The following is a 12,495-nucleotide window of genomic DNA, read 5'->3' on the forward strand; positions in this document are numbered from 1 at the left end:
TCTCACGCCAGCTAGAGTGGCTAGTATCAAAAAGAGGAAAAAATAACAAAGCTAGCAAGAATGCAGATAAAATAAAACTTTAAAAAAATTCAGCTTTTACTTTAGATTCAGAGGGTACATGTGCAGGTCTGTTACAAGGGTACGTTGCATGATGATGAGGTTTCAGAGTATGACTGAACCCATCTCCCAGGTAGTGAGCATAGTACCCAATATGTGGTTTTGCAACCCTTCCTTCCTCCTTCTCTCCCTCCTCTTATACTCCCCAGTGCCTAGCATTGCCATTTTTATGCCCATGTGTACCCAATGTTTAGCTCCCACTTATAAGTGAGAAACTGTAGTATTTGGTTTTCTGTTTCTGTGTTAACTTGCTTAGGATAATGGCTTCCAGCTGCATTCTTGTTGCTGCAAAAGACATGATTTCAATCTTCTTTTTATGACTGCATGGTATTCCATGGTACATACACACCACCACATTTTCTTTATCCAATCGGCCATTGATGGGCATCTAGGTTGATTCCATATCTTTGCTATTGTGAATAGTGCTGTAATGAACATATAAGTGCATGTCTATTTTTTGGTAGAACAATTTATTTTTCTTTGGGCGTATACCCAGTAGTGGGATTGCTGGGTTGAATGGTAGTTCAGATTTTATTAACAGTTCTTTAAGAAATCTCCAAAGTGATTTTCACAGTGGCTGAACTAATTTACATTCCCACCAACAGTGTATAAGCGACAAAGAAAATTCTCACACAGGAAGGAATGCAAATTAGTACAGCTATTATGGAAAGCAGTATGGAAGTTCCTTAACAGGCTAAAAATAGAACTACCATATGATCCAGTAATCTCACTACTGGACCTATATCCAAAGAAAATAAAATCATATGTCAAAGAGATACCTGCACTCCCATCTTTACTGCAGTTTCATTTATAATAATGAAGATATGGAATCCACCTAAGTGTCTATCAACAGATGAAGAGATAAAGAAAATGTGGTATATATAGACAATAGTATGCAGCCATAGAAGAGAATAAAATCCTATCATTGGTGGCAACATGGATGAGCCTGGAGGACATTATGTTAAATGATATAAGCCAGGCACAGAAAGACAAGTTTCATATATTCTCACTTACATGTGGGAGCTAAAGAAGCTGATCTCAGAGAAGTAGAGAGTAGAACAGTGGTTAGTAGAAGCTGAGAAGGGTAGGGAGATAGAGGTTGATCAATGAATACAAAATTATATATAGATAGGAGAAATAAGTTTTAGTTTTAGTTTTCTATAGCATTGTAGGGTGACTATAGTGAACAATAATTTATTGTATGTTTTTTTTAAGAAGTACCACTATTTTATGCGTTCTATGAAGGTAACAATTATGATAGCATAAATTTAGTGACAACTTGCAGGATAAAAGGAGAAAAAGTACTACTACATTAAATGTACACCAATGTTAAGAGGTATCCTGATTACAATATGAAAATGTGAGAAAAATACACCTCAGAATGAAGGAAATACTACAATTGTTCTTTCAAACCACAATCCTTTTCTTCCCCCTTAGAATGCACTCCCCTTGTGGCATGAAGTCCAGCTTGAAGAACATCACTTTAACAAACTATAAGACCGATTTCTAAGATGTTCAGTAAAACACAAATAGCAATAAGATATTAACATTGTATTAAATGCTGTAAATTCAGACACAAACTAAGCCTGTAAGGACTTTTCTATAACCCTTTCCAGCCTCTAAATCATACTCCCTGGAGAATATCACTCACCTTCTAAGTCACGACTATAAACAAGTTTGTTAAGTCAAACAGAAAACAATATTTAAATGGAAAACCTAAGCTGCATCCATTTGCTACCCAAGTTCTTCTGACACGCAGAAATCAATTTGAAAATATTTAAGAAAACGTTAGCTTCAATCAATCCCCTTGTCATCCTTGTTCTTCTGATACATGGATAATTCATTGTATGACCTGCTTTATTTCACTTACTTATTTATAAAATAATACACCCATCCAATGGCTATTTCTAGAGCCATATCATGTCAAGCATTGCTTTAGGACAAAGATATAGCAATAGTTAAGGACCTATATGCCCCTGACTACACTAAGGATACCTATGTCTCTGCTTTCCAGGGTATCACATGATCCAGGTATCTCTCCTTAGTATGGTCAACGAGGAATAAATAAGATGCATTTCTTGGTTAGAACTGTTGAAGCTTACATCTGCCTCTTCCTAACCCCTTCTCAACCAACCCAGCTTAATTCTAGCACAGTATGCAAATCATGCCAAACATGACTCCATGCAGAGAACTATCAAAATGACACCACAGTGTATCAACCTTAACTGATTTTAAGGGTTCTTAGTTCCTAAGATTCTCAAGCAGATCAGTATAATGTCCTAAAGGTAAATAAACCATTCTTGCTACCTAAAGAAAATGTAGCCCATATTCAGATTCACAGCACACAGTCTGTATTCTGATAGAAGTAGTTTGAGATAACCACCTACGAGTGGTGGTTCCCAAACTTGGCTACATTTTAGAAAGCCTGGAAAACTTAAAAATCACATTGTTCAAGCGCACTCCAGTAAGCAGCCAAGTTTGAGAACCACTGATGCAGAAACCTTGGGAAAGGAGCTGCTTTCCAATGATCTATGGATTAAAGGTACACTAACATTTCCTTCCACCATGAGCAGTGAGCTTCCAGAACACTGCTTCACTAAGAATTATTACGGACCTACTTGGTATTTAAGGGAAGTGTCAAATGTAGGGGAGAAAGCACAAACCTGAATATATAGAGGGCCAAATATTATCTCAAACTAAATGCCAGAAAATAAAATAAAAATAATAAAGCTTTAAAATTTTATCTCAAAGTTTGTTAGAAATTGATGTTATCAAGAGTTAAGTTCCCACTCCTCAGTATCTGAAAAGTAAGAGACAGAGGGAAAATAACAACCCTCAGGCTGGCTTGTGGAAGGTTTTTGTTTGTTTAATACATCTGAAAAGAATGCATATACAAAGAATTGAGACACGAGAAAGCATTGGTTCAACACTAATGAATCTACAAGAATTAGGATTGGGAAGGTGGGAAAGATTACCTCAACATTTTTAAAAATTGGAAACTGCAACCAAAATAAGCTGATAAAATCCCTATTAACACTTATTAAGAGTCTTCATTAAGACCCTTTCCATGATTTTTATTAAACTAGAGAGCCTCAGCTGGCTGCTCTAGTGTTCCTCATATGCAAAACAGAAATAAGGGGATTCCCCTGACTGGTCCCCATGTTGTTAAGTGTTCTCCCCACTCCCACCCTACCCCCAGCTTCTTAATGAAGCAGGCCTCTATCCTCCTAACTTGAGAAGATGTGAATCATTCCACAGATGTCTGTCTTCTAGCACCACCCCTCGTATTTCCTCTACGTACCAGGTCTTCAGCTGCGTTCTAGGAACACCATATACTACTGAGCTGCAAATCTATGCTAAGCATATAAGATAATGACTGAGAGGGAAAAAAATTTTTAAATTACAAACTCAATTCATTTGGTGCATTTCAAAGGTGCAATACTTTTCTTCATTTATCAGTGAAAGAAGTTAGAAATCAACTTCCCCAAAAAAACAGTGAATGGCAAACAAATTGTCCTTGAAAGTCACAGTCACATATAGTGCGTCCTAGAAAAGAGGAGGGGCAAGACAGGCTCCACCCACTTTCATGAGTTTCATCAAATACTGGATCTACTCAAGGGTGGAGAGAAAAGGCAACTTTCAAAAAGGAGTATGTTATTAAATGAGGCATTTACTATACTCCTTCCTAAGAGCACCGGATGGAGAACATGTTTTCTAAACTAGATCTAGGAAGTGGAGTGTGGAATCAATCCATCCTCCTCCCCTTAAGGGCTATCCACTGGTTAATGAATTAAAAAAACAAGACTAAAAAACAAACCCCACACACACTCCCCCCCCAAAAAAAGGAGAAAAAAAACAAAACAAAACACTAAGATGTGCCAGATGTCTCCAGAGTGGAACCAGGGAGCAGCTTCAACAATTCCAATTAGTCTGTTACAGTCATCCACAAGCATGCCTTGCTTTTAAACAAAAAAAACAAAAAACAAAAAAAAAAAAACCTTTTTTGTTTTGAAACAACAAAACAGAAACTAGTACTAATCACTTTTCTGACAACACACAATTACTCAAAGTTAACTAGTACTGGGAGGGGAAAGGGGGGCCATACCTATGGGCCTTGCGTGTGGGTAGGTGCAGGGCATTTGTCATTATTGCAAAAACGAATTTTAATTTTTAATCTTTAGTTTGATTTAAACATTGCTTTTAGTATGATGCCGACACCAGCTGTGCAGAAAGGGCTCTGGAGAGATGGTCATAGCAGCACACACCTGCGGCTCTTCTTCGGTTCTGGAGGCTCCAGGGCAGCCAATATTGCTTCGTCAAATACATTCTTGAGGCCTTTCTGTGTGAGTGCAGAACACGCCACATACTTGACAGCCTTCAGGTCACGGGCCAGCTTTTCAGCAGTCTCTGGAGGGATAGGCTTCTGTTTGTTCTTGGCAAGTTTCTCAATAGTGGAGGGGTCATCTCTGAGATCAATTTGAGTCCCAACAAGCAAGAAAGGAGTCTTTGGACAGTGGTGAGTTATCTCAGGCACCCACTTTTCTTTCACATTTTCAAATGAAGATGGAGAGAGCACTGAAAAACAGACTAGAAATAACATCTGTTTGTGGATAACTCAGCGGTCATAATCTGTCACCATCCTCTGGCCCTGCAGTATCAAAAAGCCCAAGAGTATATGGTTCTCCACCAGTCATAACTGTGACAGCATAGTTATCAAAAACAGTTGGTACATATTCCGATGGAAATTTGTTTGTTGTGTAGGATATCAGGAGACATGTTTTACCAACAGCACCATCGCCCACAACACCACACTTAATTGTCTGCATTGCTGAAATAGTTTTGTATCCACTTTAAATATTTCAAATCTGATGTTGACCTCAGCTTCTCCACCGGGGCGTATTGTATGTGTTCAAGTACTGAGAGGAGAAAATTTTGTACGTTACCAGCACAAAGAAATGATAAACCTTTGAGATAACGGATATGCCAGTTACCCAAATTCGATCATTATGCATTGCATGCACGTATTGAAATGTCACCCTTTACCCCATAAATATGTGCAATAACGTGTCTTTAAAAGTGATAAGAAAAATTAGTTTTTTTGATGTTGTTATTGACTTGTAGGAACCTTATATATTCTGAAAACAGGTCCTTTTTCAGATGTGTACTAGAAATATTTTCTTTCATTTTGTGACTTACCTTTCTATTTTCTTTAATGGAAACTTTTTAAAACTCTTAAAAAGCAAAGTTTTAAAAAAACCTACTTGAGGTCCAATTTGTTAATTTTTTTCTTACATGGTTTGTGATGCTTATTCTGCCTAGAATGTTCCTGAGATGTTTGTGGAGCTAAGTCCCTCGCTTCTTTCAATTCTTTACTCAGATATGTCCCCCCTATTTAATGTCAACTGTCCACCGTATTTAATGCCACCCTATTTAATACCACTGACACCTCCTCCCCCATCACTCTTGACATTCATTCTATTTTACCTTTTTCCAATAGAACTTATAAATTTCTAACATGCTTTATAACTTACATATTAATTATGTTTGTTGTTTATTGTCAGTCTTTGTTCCAGTAAAATGTCAACTCCTATAAGGACAGAGACCTGCGTTTTGTTCACTGATATACCCTAAGTTCTCATAAGTGTTTCTAGCACCTAGTATGTACTCAATAAATATTTGCTGGGTTGATGACTTCTAAGCTAATTAATGATTTCTAAGCTTTCCTTCAGCCTGAAGAGTTTTCTGATTTTAAGATTCTACTTAGATAATACTAATTGTCTCAGTGACTCTCACCAATCATTCACTTCTCCCACAAGGTGGCAGTCTTTACCTTAAACACAGGTTCTGATAGCCTTAAATTTGAGAATTAATAGCTTTTAACCTGCTTGTTTTCTTTGAGCCCAGACAGCCTGCTCTATGGGAATTGACAGCTGTAAAATTCAAAGGATGAATGTAATTACCCTGCAAGATCTGAGTGCTTTTAGGCAAGAGGATTTAGGGTGTGAGAGTTTTCCTGGAGAGGGACACATTATGAAGGTGATGTTTTTTAATTGACAGGGATTTTGAAGCATAGTTGCTCTTTGTGAGAATGGTACAGGTTTAGAGAGAGGTACCAGCATAGCACTATGACACCTGAAGTAGGCTGACAACAGACAAACTGGATGTAACCACTGAATAGATCTGTTTTCACCGCTTCCTGCCCTGTGCCCTCTTGCCTGACTCACTTTACCCCAGCACTGGGGAATAACTCTGCCCTATGCTGGTCTTGAACCTTTCGTACCATCTAGGGGAACGAGAACTCTTGGAGTCTCAGATCCTCATTTCTGTTAGAACCAATCCTATTCTGCGGGTAGGGCCATGATTGTAAATTTCCTGTGGGAGGCAGCATTGCTTTGCAAAAAGAACAAAGTTTGGCATGTAAGGCAGCTCTGCCACTTGGACAAGGTAATAAACTTCTCTAGCTTTAGTCTCTTTATTTCGAAAACAGGGGTGGTGCTAATACCCCGCCCATGGACTAGTGTGAGATTTAAATGTGGCAGGTGGTGAATGCTCTTTGGTGATCATGACTTTCCCTTTCTCCTGGTAGTGCTGCCTCCTCCCTCTGAGCACCTGGAGTCAATCCACCTTGGGTAGGTCAGAGAAGGTAGAAGGAAGTGGTAGGAGGTGAACTCGAGGGAATGATGCACAGGGGGATAGGGTGAGTGAGAGGTCTGGGATCTATTGGCAGGAGCAGAATGGTAGGAAAGGGGAGAACATGATATTGACCTTGAATCTTGACATTTATGCCCAGCCTATGCTGTGTTGAGCCTCAGGTCACCGTTTGAGGAGGTGAGCAGAAAACTGCTAACAGATGAAGACTTGTCCAGTCTTCCAGGATAACTTTCATCAGTGGGTTAGTTGTCTTGTTCAGAAGGTGATCACGGAGCTTTGGCCAAGCATAAACACTGATTATGGCAGTCTGATTGTCATAATCCTTTTGATTCTTAAATATCCCATTCAAGATTGTTTGTTATTGTCAATGCCTCCGCAACCTAAGACCACCAGGAACACACTGTAATTGAAAAAGATGGGTTTATTGCTGTCTGCAAGAAGGGAGGACACTCAGCATAGGGACCCATGAGGGTGGGACAGGTTTTATCTGATGACATTAGAAGGACTTACTGAGGATTTGGGCTTGTTTTAGGAGATGTGGGGGAAAGGTTCAAGGAGGCTGGCTTTTCCTGGATGCTGCTAGGAAGTAGGGGGATGGTGGTAAGTCTGCGGTAGGATGTTTAAATAAATTTCCTCTACTGGGCTGCAAGAATGAGAAGGCTGAAGCTGTAATAAGTAAAGAAGCTGCAGTCACTCCTACAGCTGTGATAAAAGGATGTTTGGCTGTTACTTTGTGGTTTGGATGCCGTTTTTGCTTGTGTTCACATCATGGCCTATCATGGTGACAGACCACGTACACAGTGGCCTTGTCTGATGCTAGTGTCCCACGGAGTTGATTATGCTCAGGTGGAGAACACTAACGCCCAGCTGTGGGGACCAGGCCAGCTCCTGAGTGTCGGGGGGTTGCACTGCTTTGTCATTACCAACATCTCCACTTACAATACAACCCGTGCATGTGAGGTCCCAGAAGGAAGGAGCTAAAACAGCTAGACTGGGATCACTTTACTCAATTTGAGGAGAGAGAGAGAACTCGAGGGAACCAGAGGAAGGCAGGTGAGCTGGTCTAATCTCCTTTTCTATTGGAGCTCTAGGCAGATAGACTGAAAATATTTGCTAAAACAAAGAGATCCATCTCTAGAATACCCTTAGCAGGATGTCCTTGATTAAAGGATTATTTCTGAAAACTAAATACAGAATCCATGAGGCATGATTCCCTGGAAGATCACGTAAACTGTACAATTCTCTCTGAAATAAATTGGAGACTTCATCCCTTAGAGCCCTTTGTGTGAGGAACCCCACGAAACCTCACTTAGTGGCCATATTCATTCTTCTGGGCCTGAACACGTGTCCCATGCAGGAAGGAAGGCAGGACCAGCGGGGCTTTGCAGGTCGTGCCATTCTTTCATTCTCTGCTTGCTTTGTTTAAGCCTCTTTATTCCCTGTCTCCCTGACATTATTCGTACTGTGATTCTGGGTATGTTCTGTGATTCTTGTGTGATTTGGTATCCAATTTTGCTTAAGGATGCAAGGAAGTGTTTGGGGAGAAAGCTGTATTGGAAGAGGTCTGTAGTCCTAGCCTCCCACTCCACTCCACATTTCACATCATTAGACTTCAGCACATGGGTCTGGGGCACCAACATTGTCTTACCTGGTTACACAGTATGGTCTTTATCTGGATGAGGGATGCGAAAGGATATATCATGGCCAAGAGACCTGGGAGAGGCACAGAAATAACAGGTGACCACCAAGGGTGCTTGGACCTGAGATGTTCCCATTTCCTAAGACCTTACCGCCAAGATTCTCCAACATTTGGTATAGTTGTCCAGGCAATTTAACAAGAAAATCAAAGTTTTGTCATGACCCCCTTTGTAATATATGCTTATCACAGAAAAATTGAGAATATAAGAAGGAGAATAGAAGATCACAAAACAACTCTATACTACTGTCCGGCGATAGCTATTCTTAAAACATGGATTGATCAGTGTGGGGTGATTTCTCCAAGTTTTTTTGTTTTGGACAGAAAATCATTGACGATGCCCTGGTTTTAAGGTATTAGGATGAAGGAATTATAGTTGAACAGTTCAAAATGATGTTATGAATTACTTTCAGATTTGTTTGCTTGATTGCATTAGCCTTGTCTGGGCTCTCTGGTAACTATTTGGTTCCATCATGGTGGCTGGGTCAGGTGGCTCTGGAAAAACAGCTATTTAAAAAAGCTTTTCTTTCTCTAAAAATATTGTAGAGGGCTCCTCTCTGTTCTTGGAAGCAGTGTTTGGGATGGCCTCTTGGGAGGCTGTCTGATGAAGTGTTTAAGGGTATGTGGTCTGGACTTGGACAGTACAAGATGCAAATTCTGGCTGGGATATTCTAGTTGTAGAGTGTTGGGCAAGTTATTTGGTCTTCTGAGTTTATAGGTAAACTGGAGATAATAGGTTTGTGTGAATGAGGACCCAATGAGATGCCTGTAAGACGCTTAGCCAGATGGCTACGTGAAGAAAGCACTTGGTAAATGTTAATCATTGTGGTTGTTATAATTGTTACAATGATTAGTCATTGCTGATTGTTGGCTAACTGGTTGTAAGAAATGGAAGTAAAGTAAGGCAGTAGCAGCGGAGGGAGGTGGTGGAGGGAATCAGGAGACACTTGTGGGTTCTAGTCTGCCTAAGTGCTGGGGAAAACTCAGTTGAATAACTGGTTGTCTAACATTTAACAGCTGTGTGACCTCGGGCTAGTCACATTTCCTTTGTAAACTTCCTTTTCCTCATTTGTGAAATGAAAGGGTTTCATTAGGTTACTTGTCATCACCCCTAGTTGACCATTAGAATCATCTGGGAGATCTCTTTAGAAATTCTTAGTTCTGGGGTCTTCCACTTTCCCCATTCTGACTTGGTGGGTCTGAAAGCAGGCACTGCATCTTTTCCAAAGCTCTTCAGGTGAACTTGAAGTGTGGCCAGGGATGAGAACCTCTGACTTTCAACAGCACTTCTGGTTTAGGAAGAAGTGAATCACAGGCACAGAATGAGCTCTCAGGAACGGCTGCTGAGCTAACAATTGCCACGACACTGTCTCCCCGTCCCAACTGCAGGTATTCCTAGACCTCTCCTGATGAAGGTTTCCAATTTTGGAACAGAAGAATCTTTGAAGAAAAATATTATTGAACTTCCAGAAATGACTCAGTCCTTCTCTGCTGCTTCTTTAGTCGGAAAGATCTGCCCCCATCCCTGTCTACTGCAGTCCCAATCCCTTTTTATTTCGACATATATGTCTAAACCAACAACAAAAAATTGACTTGCACAACCAAGGTGAGGTGTTTGGCTTTGGGATAAAAGAAATAGCTTCATAAAACCTGCCCCCAGATTTCTCATTGGCTCTCCTCGTTTTCTCTTATTTGTAGGGCACACTGAAAGCTCGGATTCATAAGATGTAGAGAGGGCAAAGAGTTAAGTTACAAACTCTTCCGAGGTCTCTTTCAACTCTAATGCTCTATAGCTCTGCTCCATCTAAACAAGGAATTCTGTTAAATTTGTAACCTGGACTTTTCTTGAATGCTGAGGTAATGTTTCTTGAAGTAGGGTATATATACCCAAGAAGAATAAAAATAATTTTGGAGGTTTTTTAATTCTCTGTGGGACTCAATACAAGTTTTGGTGATTATATATGAACACACTCTTGAAAGCATCTGGTACATGTAGGTGCTCAGTGCACATGAATTTCTCTTTCCGGCCAGATCTTTTATAGCAGAAAATTATCTTATTCTTCCATCTTTGTCTGCAAAGATGCTGCTAAGGAAAGATGTAGAAGAGTTTTATGAGGGAGTTGGAGTATGGGAACAGGAAGTTCCCGAGAAGGCCACTGCATTAATTAATGGAATCAAAACAAGATCCCCTAAAGCAAAATTGATGCCAAATCTCTTTTCTCTAAACTATCCACAATGGTGCCCCATAAAGTTTGATTGACATTGAAATACAAAATGTAATAAGCTTTTTTCCCCTTAAATATATAATGTACAGAGAAAACCAGGTTAATAATGGTTTCCTGGCAGGGCTGTCAAAGGCGAGTGTGGATCAAGTAGAAATATGGTGCTCAGATATTGGAAAGAAACCACTGTTGAACTCTTCACATTTTCGTGTATAACCCAATGATTCTCGAACCTAAACTTGCATCAGAATTGCCTGGAGGGCTTATTAAAACATGATTGTTGGATGCCACCCTTGCATTAATTAATTACACCTGCAACTGTTCTATTTTTAAACGGTCACATTTTAAGGTACTGGACTGAGGACTTCATCATGTGAATTTCAAATGGGACATAATTCAACCCCTAACCCAATCCTAGTGAGTGGGTAAGTGGTATCTCTTGGTTTTGATTTCTACTTCCCTAGTGACTAATGATGTTGAGCATTTTTAAATGTGTTTATTAGCCATTTTTGTATCTCTTATAAAAAAGTGTATAAAATTATTGGCCTATTTGTTAATTGGGTTATCCATTTATTATTGAATTATAAGAGCTCTTTATTATTCTGGATGCAAGTCCTGAAACATAAATAATATTTGCAAATATTTTAATCCATTCTGTGAATTTTATTTTCACTTTCTTGATGGTGTCCTTTGAAGAACATAGGATTTTAATTTTGATAAAGTGTAGTTTATATATTTTTTCTTTTGTTGCTGTGCTTTTGATATCATATTTAAGAAATAATTACCTAATCTAAGGTTATGACAATTTCTTTATTCTATGTTTGCCTCTAAGAATTTTTAAATTTTACCTCTCATACTTAGGTCTTTCATTCATTTTGAGACAATTTTTGTATGTGGTGTAAAATAGGGGTCCTAATTTATTCTTTTGTATGTGGATATCTTGTTGTCCCTGCACCATTTGTTGAAAAGTGATTTTTTTCCCCCATTGAATGGCCTTGGCACTCTTGTCTAAAATTAATTGATGATAACTCTAAGACTTTATTTCTGGACTCTTTATTCCATTGATCTATATTTCTGTCATTGTTACTGAACAATGTGCTTGCTGCCTGACAGATAGAGAAGCCAATATTATGGAACTGGTTTTTGAGAAAAGCAAAACCTTTATCGTGAGGTTGGCTTGCAAGGAATTAGGAGGCAAAGTTCAAATCTGTCTCCCCATCTGGGATCTGGGACAAGTTTTACGGGTTAGGGAGGGTAAACTAGTATGCAGAAGCACTGGTGGGGCAGGTTTCGATTAGAAGGACTTTAAACAGGACCATTTATGGTAAGGTTTGGTAAGGGGTCTTAACACTGGACATGCTTGGGCTCAGGTTTCTTGCTTTTAAAAATGTTTGGGCCCTCAGGTTCCAGTCATGTCTTGACCATTTGCTTCTGTGGTGGGGAGGAGAGGAATTTTTCTTCTGGGTGTTATTCAAGGTTGACGTCTTCTTTTCTGCATTCTTCGGCTGCATGACTTACAACTTTTTGGCTTTGTGCCTGTAGAATAACTTGACATACTATTATCAACAGAGTAGGGCCAGTTAGAACTGGTCCTGTGATTACATCATTATGCCAGTACCAATTGTCTTGATTACGAGCATTGTAGTAAGTTTTGAAATCAGGAAGTATGTGTCTCTTCAGCTTTGGTCTTCTTTTTCAGGATTTTTGGCTCTTCTGTGTTCCTTACATTTCCATATGAATTTTAGGATAAACTGTCACTATCTGCAAAAGAGGGAACTGGGATTTTTATGCCTATTCCATCGAAGCTGT

The 12,495-nt window shown here is 39.4% G+C and overlaps 1 protein-coding gene and 1 pseudogene across 2 annotated transcripts in view; one reads left to right on the forward strand and one right to left on the reverse strand.

Annotated features, from left to right (window-relative positions):
- Positions 1-12,495, forward strand: part of CD38 (CD38 molecule) — a 62,654-nt gene that overhangs the window by 18,842 nt on the left and 31,317 nt on the right.
- On the reverse strand, positions 4,316-5,015 carry LOC714448 (cell division control protein 42 homolog pseudogene; annotated as a pseudogene). The gene has a single exon (XR_013417503.1). The product of XR_013417503.1 is annotated as a cell division control protein 42 homolog pseudogene (transcript).

Source organism: Macaca mulatta, chromosome 5 (genome assembly GCF_049350105.2).
Source record: "Macaca mulatta isolate MMU2019108-1 chromosome 5, T2T-MMU8v2.0, whole genome shotgun sequence".
Taxonomy (NCBI): Eukaryota; Metazoa; Chordata; class Mammalia; order Primates; family Cercopithecidae; genus Macaca; species Macaca mulatta.